The sequence below is a fragment of the Mus caroli genome, chromosome 15 (assembly GCF_900094665.2).
Source record: "Mus caroli chromosome 15, CAROLI_EIJ_v1.1, whole genome shotgun sequence".
NCBI lineage: Eukaryota > Metazoa > Chordata > Mammalia > Rodentia > Muridae > Mus > Mus caroli.
The window spans coordinates 40,353,284-40,360,358 of NC_034584.1; the positions used below are offsets into that span (position 1 = coordinate 40,353,284).

At 37.9% G+C, this 7,075-nt stretch overlaps 1 pseudogene; it reads right to left on the minus strand.

Annotated features, from left to right (window-relative positions):
* Positions 1–296: 296 nt before the first annotated feature.
* Positions 297–2,132, minus strand: LOC110310924 (annotated as a pseudogene).
* Positions 2,133–7,075: the final 4,943 nt, after the last annotated feature.

Below are 7,075 nucleotides of genomic sequence, written 5' to 3' on the forward strand. Positions count from 1 at the left end.
TCAATACCTACCATGTGTGTGTGAGAGAGTGTGTGTGTGTGTATATATATATATTTATATATGTGTGTGTGTGTGTGTGTTTGTATAACTTACTTTACTCCATTGGCCTTCTAATTTCATGATGTCATTGTTCTTTTCTTTTTTTGTAAAAGTCCAACCATTTAATAATATCAGCTCCTCACCCTCACTCCACAACAGCATTCTGAGCACAGGATGGGCACAGCTATGTAGGAGGCTGTGGAAAGCTAAGGAAAATGAGGATGTCAGACGGATTCCTGGATTAAGAACTGTGTTGGGTTGAGGCCTCTTTGCCCAGGCACTGGCATGAACCACAAAGTCGGCTGGGGCTAGCCACACACCACCAAAGTATGAGAGTGCCGGCTGGTGTGTACGTGTGTTTCACTAGCTTGCTTCTGCCAAGTCCAAATCTCAGTGAAGGACGACTGGAGCTCACACAGGCCTTGTCCTCTTGGCCTTTTTCTCAGACCTCACAGCATCGTCATGGGCTTTCCTCTTCTCTGCCAGCTTGTTGGCCTCTCGGACTTTGCGCCTCTTGCCAAACATGATCTTTTGGTAAAGGTACTTCTCTCGCTTTTTCATCATCATGATGGCCAATTGCTTGGCCTCATTCTCTTCTTCCTGGGCCAGCCACTGCTTGTCTTCAAGCTTCACAGTGCCGGCCATAACCTGGGGTTTCTCTTCCAGCCTGTGCTGCTCCAAGGCCGACAGGTGCTCCTCCTCCTCCTCCTCCTCTTCCTCCTCCTCCTCCTCTTCCAAGTTTCCTGGGTCTTCTCCCCGCTGCAGAGCCAGGAGCTTCAGCTTTCCAGGGGGAATGTAATCTCCTTCCTTCTCAGATACGAAGGGTGAAAGATGTGGGGGCAGCTGCATCCCGGGGAAGTACTCTGCCACAGGGAGGAGGAGCCGGGCATTCACACAGTCAAAGACCCACTAGGGCTGTACATAGTACCTGCCAATGATGGGGGTTTGCTGGCCCGGCCATCAACAATCTGATGGGTGATGCAAGCGTCTGTGATGTCATAGGTGGCTCTGATACACAGAGACTTGTCCCAGGATACATCCCCACCAAAACTCCTGATGATGAAGGCCAATGCTTCATGGGGCACCTCTCGGTTCAGGAAGAACTTCAGGCCTTCAAAGAGTTTCTTGTGCTTTTCCTGTGCCTCCAGCTCTTTCCTCCGATCTCCCTCCTGTGCTGTCACCTCCCCATCAGTAGGGAATTCATCAGCCTCAGCCTCCTCTATAGGCAGGCACCACCACTCGGGCCAGGCTGGCATTGAGGGCAGCCAGTTTCTCCATAGAGCTCTCAGAGTCCAATGCATATGTGTCCTCGCTGATCTTTGTCTCTGCTTGGACTTGACCTTCAAGCTTTGGTGGGTAGTGAAGGTTGAGTGACTGATAGAGACGGAAGTTGACAAAGCCCAGGAGCGTGGTATAGAACTCAGTGAAGGTGGCCATGACCCTGTAAGTCCACATCTGTTGGATGATCATGGGAGAAAGCATAGGGTGTAATCCATACGATGGGCTGACCCAGCACCTCAGCCTGATAATAAATGCCTTTAATGGACAGGAAGACCTTGCGCAGGGCTCGGACAGTGATGACGTAGTGCAGGAACTCCACAGTGAGCCGGCGGCACAACTGAATGGTCTGCACGTGACACTTGCCAGTCCTAGGGAAGGTGGAGAAGAGGAAGCACATTGACAGGGCATCATCGAGGTCCTGCAGAGCATCGATAAATGTGGGGTACCGCTCCTTGATAATGTGGTCAAGTTTGTAGCAGGGTTTATTGTTCTTCAGGAGCTCCACAGCATTCCATTCACTCTTTCATAGGCTTTGCGGAGCTTCTGAACAAACACCTTGTACTCTCAGAACTTGTTGATGATGGGCTCATGGAGAAGGAATTTAATGTCTTTGATAAGGTGAAATGTCCGGGCTGCTGTGGAACCCTTGTTAACTTTCTTCTTATGCTTGGGTTCGTGAGGATAAATACCTTTCAGATGCACAGCCGCCTGAAGTCAGGCAGGCTCAGCTGCAGCTTCTTCCTGGCCTTGTTTGATGTGATATAATTGGTGGCAGAGCCTTGTTCATACTACTTCTTCTCCAGACCTCCCATAGCTCCACGTTGAGAAATGCAAGGCAGCACAGAACAGCCGATGTCACTGTTCTAACTGCTGATAAATACTCCATTGTGTAAATGTACCCTTCAATTGAGGGACATCTAGGTTGTTTAAAGTTTCTGACTATTATGAATAAAGCTTCAAGGAACATGGGTGAAAAATTGTAGCTGTGGTAGGATAATTTTGGTATATGACTAAGAGATATATAGCTGAGTTTTGAGGTAGGTCTAATGTAAATAAATATTCTAAGGACTTTCCGTATTGATTTCCATAGTGTCTGGGCAAGCTTGCAATTCCACTAGCAATGGAGGTGTTTTCCCCATTTCCAATTCCTCACTAAATTTAGCTGTCACTAGTGTTATTAATCTTACCCTTTCTGAGTATGTTAGTTGGAATCTCAAAGTAGTTTTGATATGCATTTTCCTGATGGCCAATAATGTTGAACATTTCTTTAAATGTTTCTCATCCATTTGAGATTCCTATAGTGAGAATTTTCTGCATAGCTCCATAAACCATTTTTGAATGGGATGTTTTGTTTGTTAGTGTGTGTGTGTGTGTGTGTATGTGTATATATATATATATATATATATATATATATATATATAGAGAGAGAGAGAGAGAGAGAGAGAGAGGTAGATTTGTTTATATTGTTCTTTGTATATTTTGCGTATGAGCCCTTTATGTGATTTGGACTTGGCGAAAATCTTTTCCCATTCTGAAGTCTGCAGGTATGTCCTGCTAATGGTATCCTTTGCCTTACAGAACCTTTTTACTTTCTTGAGGTTTTATTTTTTTTTTCATTATAGTGCCTGCACTATTGATGTCCTGTTTAGAAAGCCTTCTTCTGTGCTTTGAGTTCAAGAAAACTCTCTACTTCCTGTTCAGTGTATTTACATTTATATAGATGTTGTTGATACACAATGGTTAGAGTTTTGTGCAGGATAAATATGAATCTATTTGCATTCTTCTATATGCTGATATTAAGTTTGAACACTAAAATTTTTTGATAATAACTTCATTATATGTGTGTCTATTCCTGGTGTCTTTATTAAAATTTGGGTAGCTATGTGTATGTGGCTTTATGCCTTGCTCTTGAGTTAAATTCTGGTGATCAATGTCTCTGTCTTTGTGTCAAAATCATGGAGGACTTTTTATCTAAATTGTTTGATTGATTTATTTTGGGTTTTATGTAATTCTTCAGTACAAGAATACAACTTGAAATTGGGCATAGTGGAACTCGAATACAGCAGTAATTTTAATATTTTAATATTGTTTTAGCTATCCTTTTTGGTGTTTTTGGTGTTGTTCTCATGTGTGTTTGTGTGTGCATGTTTGTGTGTGTGTGTGTGTGTTTTGAATGGATCCATATGAAGCACAAGAGGTTTCATTACAAAGTTTGTGAAGAATTGTGTTGGAATTTTGATGAGAATTATGTTGAACCTGAAGATTGCTGTTGGTAAGATTGTCATTTTACTGTTATGCCTATCAATCCATGAAGAAGGGGCATCTTTGCATCTTCTGATATATTTTTCAATTTGTTCAAACACTGTCTTTTCATTGCTTGTTTAGTTACTTGAAGGAATGTTATTACTTGAGGCTTTTATTAAATCACTATTCTTGATTTCATTCTCAGTCCATTTGTCATTTACTTATAGGAGGACTACTTATTTTTGATAGTTTTATATCCAACTACTTTGCTATAAAATGTTTATCACGTATAGTAGTTTATGAGTGAAATTTATTTATACTATCTTCTTATTTGCAAATAAATGTATTTGGATTTCTTCCTTTTCAATTTGTATCTGCCTTGGTCTCCTTCAGTTATCTCACATCTGTAGCTTGGATTTCAATCACTACAGTGAAGAAGTATTGATGGAGTTTTTATAATAGGATTAAACACAAAATTAGAAAGTATACTTTGACACACTTGACTGTTAATAAAACCTTTGCTATATACATATTTCTGGAGGCTCTACTACATACAGTGCAGAGACTCTGTACACAATCAACATTGACTTCAGCAGGACTGGTTACATACTCTTTTTGCTCTGGATACTTCATGAAGCATCTTTACAGATTTTCAACATATGGTTAGCTTGCTACCCTAGGAAAGTCCAACTTCACAGAAAAGCCCAAAGGAGAAGCTTGCTAAAGGAGCCATTCTGATGACACAGGAAATTGATGGTGGATTATGGTAATGAATAATCAGGTAGCAGCAGAAGTGCAAGGAAGGAAAATCAAAGCATAAAAAACACTCTTTAACCAAAAGGAGTTTCGGTTTCTGTCCCTCAAAATGAAATTGTAAATAATTTTTAAGAAGCTATATAACTAATGATAGTCCTATATGTAAGAGGATTTAGCAACCACAAACTAAACTATTTTTCATTGGAATTAAAAGATAATCAGTTTACAGGAATGGGTCCTACACAGTGGGTAAGATTAGTGGCTTTTTGTATCAATCCACATTATGTTAGTATAAAAACAAATGACATAAATAAACCTATCACAAAGAATAATATAAAGTTTAGGGCTAAAAAAGCAAAACAAAGCAAAATGAAACAAAACAGAACAGGAAGCAACATTTGGTAATGAATAACCAGTTAGAGATTTCACACACAGAGAAGGGAAGACTATTTCTGCCTGTATCACTAGCCCTTATTTACTTGCAGTTCTTTGTCTAGGCCTGGGACTGCATAAGATTTCCCATCTGCAGGTTTCTGTTAGCAGATCAGTTCCCTATTTGTTTGGGCTTTCCCTCTGAATGTGTACTGTTAAGGTGTCATGAGTATAACTTCTTCGTCATTTCTTGGAGACACAGTCTCATAGCAGACTTCCTGGTCCTCTGACTCTTACAATCTCCCCATAACATGCAATTTCTGCAATTCTCTCTGAACCTTATGTGCAAGAGTTATATTACATAAATATCTATTTGGACTGATAATCAGGGTGTATTTTTTGTTGTTGTTGTAATATACCTTGTAATTTCTTTGGAAAGTATGTTATTATCTCGTAGAGAATAGTAACTATGGTGAGAATTTATGTGACAAGGTGAAAATCATGCTATTTATCATTTGTTTTTTATTAAATTACATAAAAATTCAGTTTCTTTTAGTAACATAACAAGATAATTTCCTTTGACAGAGAAGCACAAAACAACATAATCTTCACACATTTTTGAAATAGTGGCTTGCCCATTAGCTATAATGATAAACATCTCAAGACAATTTCTTAGAAACATGTGTTTGGAATTGAGAGAGTCCCTCGAGGGAGTTATTCACTTTCTGCTACTAAACTCAAAGTTACCATAAGCATCCTGACATTCCTTCTTAGCATTGTCTGTTCCTGGAAAACTGTGATTCTCTATGGCTGTCAAACTCTCCACTCTTAGGAACATCAATTTATCGTATATTCCAAATTGTCTAAAAAGAGTTTCTATGTTTTTAAATTGATTACTATTTTTCTTTGTATAAGGATAGGAACAATATCTTATAATTATTTTATGTACCCCTTCCAGAATCGGGAAGTACTAAAAAATATATTTAAATAAGGCTTCTGAATATAAAGTGTTTTATAAACTTGAAATTATTTTAAAAATCAACATCTGATCAAACTCTGTACCCAGAAGTAAATATCACACCTCACAGCTATACTAGGAAAGTTCTTACAGTCTCTCTTTAGCACTCATGCAATGGACTGTATTGTAAAAATTATATTCAAAGCTATGGGACAATGATTTTATATTTCCTCAGTCTAAAATCTATTATCACCACAGCAGGTTTCAGATAAGGACATTTATTTTTCAATGGCACTGTGTTGGATGTGGTGAGGAATTGCATTAAACCAGTTAATATGAACCTGCCTACTACTACAGAAAGGAGAGCCAATATCTTTATTTTCAGATTCAAACAAGAATATTTTAAGACATGGAATTTGAAAATGTATGTCCTCTGTATACAATAAAAGATAATATACTATATACTATGTATAATGATGTTAAAAACTTTAAAAATAATATGTCTCATGCATTTACAGAAAAATCATTACATAATGGTATTTTTAAAATATGATGAACTTAAATGATACCTTTGGGCCCAAAAGAAAGTGAATGTGGCAGTCGTAGTTTATAAAGAAGGCAGGGTAGATATGAGATGGCAATATAGGCAAGGAGCAGATTCAGGCACAGAGAAGCAGTTGGAGCAACTAACAGAAGAATCATTTAGAAGTTATGTTCTAAGAATCATTAAATGGCACTTCTCATGTCATGTGAAATATCATTTATCTCTCTAAAATGTCTACAATTCTAATAATTGGAGATTAACTTTGATTTATGATACAATAGACTAGAATATGACAAAATTTAGTGTGTGCATCATATCACCAAAACCCATAGGTAAAAACAAATACCATTTAACTAAACTAATTAATTTTGAGAAAATATGAATACCATTTTGAAGGCTGGTAATATTTAATTGGAAGTTTTCATATCTTCATCACTGAAAAATATTTTAAAGCATTGAAACTCTGTGAGCATAATAGAATTTGAAAATGAATGAATAAGTTTCAAGAATTTAATTACCGTCATAAATAGCTAATGCCTGTGTTATCATTTATTGTTACTCTCTGGTTATAATCACAGTTGTGATCACAATTCACTATACCAATCATGTTTACAATTTTTGATAAGATCTCAAAGAAGGAATGAAAAGATTGCACAAGTCAGAGGTGATAGATGAAAGAAAAAGTGGTTTTTTGATCATTATAGAACAACTGGACATATAACTTCACAGTAAATGAAATCATGTTTGCCCTTGTTCTTGGTGTCCTGCCCTTTTCTGAAAAGCAAACAGAAGGGGAGTGGATCAGAAGGAGATAGAAGATATGAGAGAGCTGAGATGAGCAGATGGAAGGGAATGTTTGGTCAGGATGAATTATCTGAAAA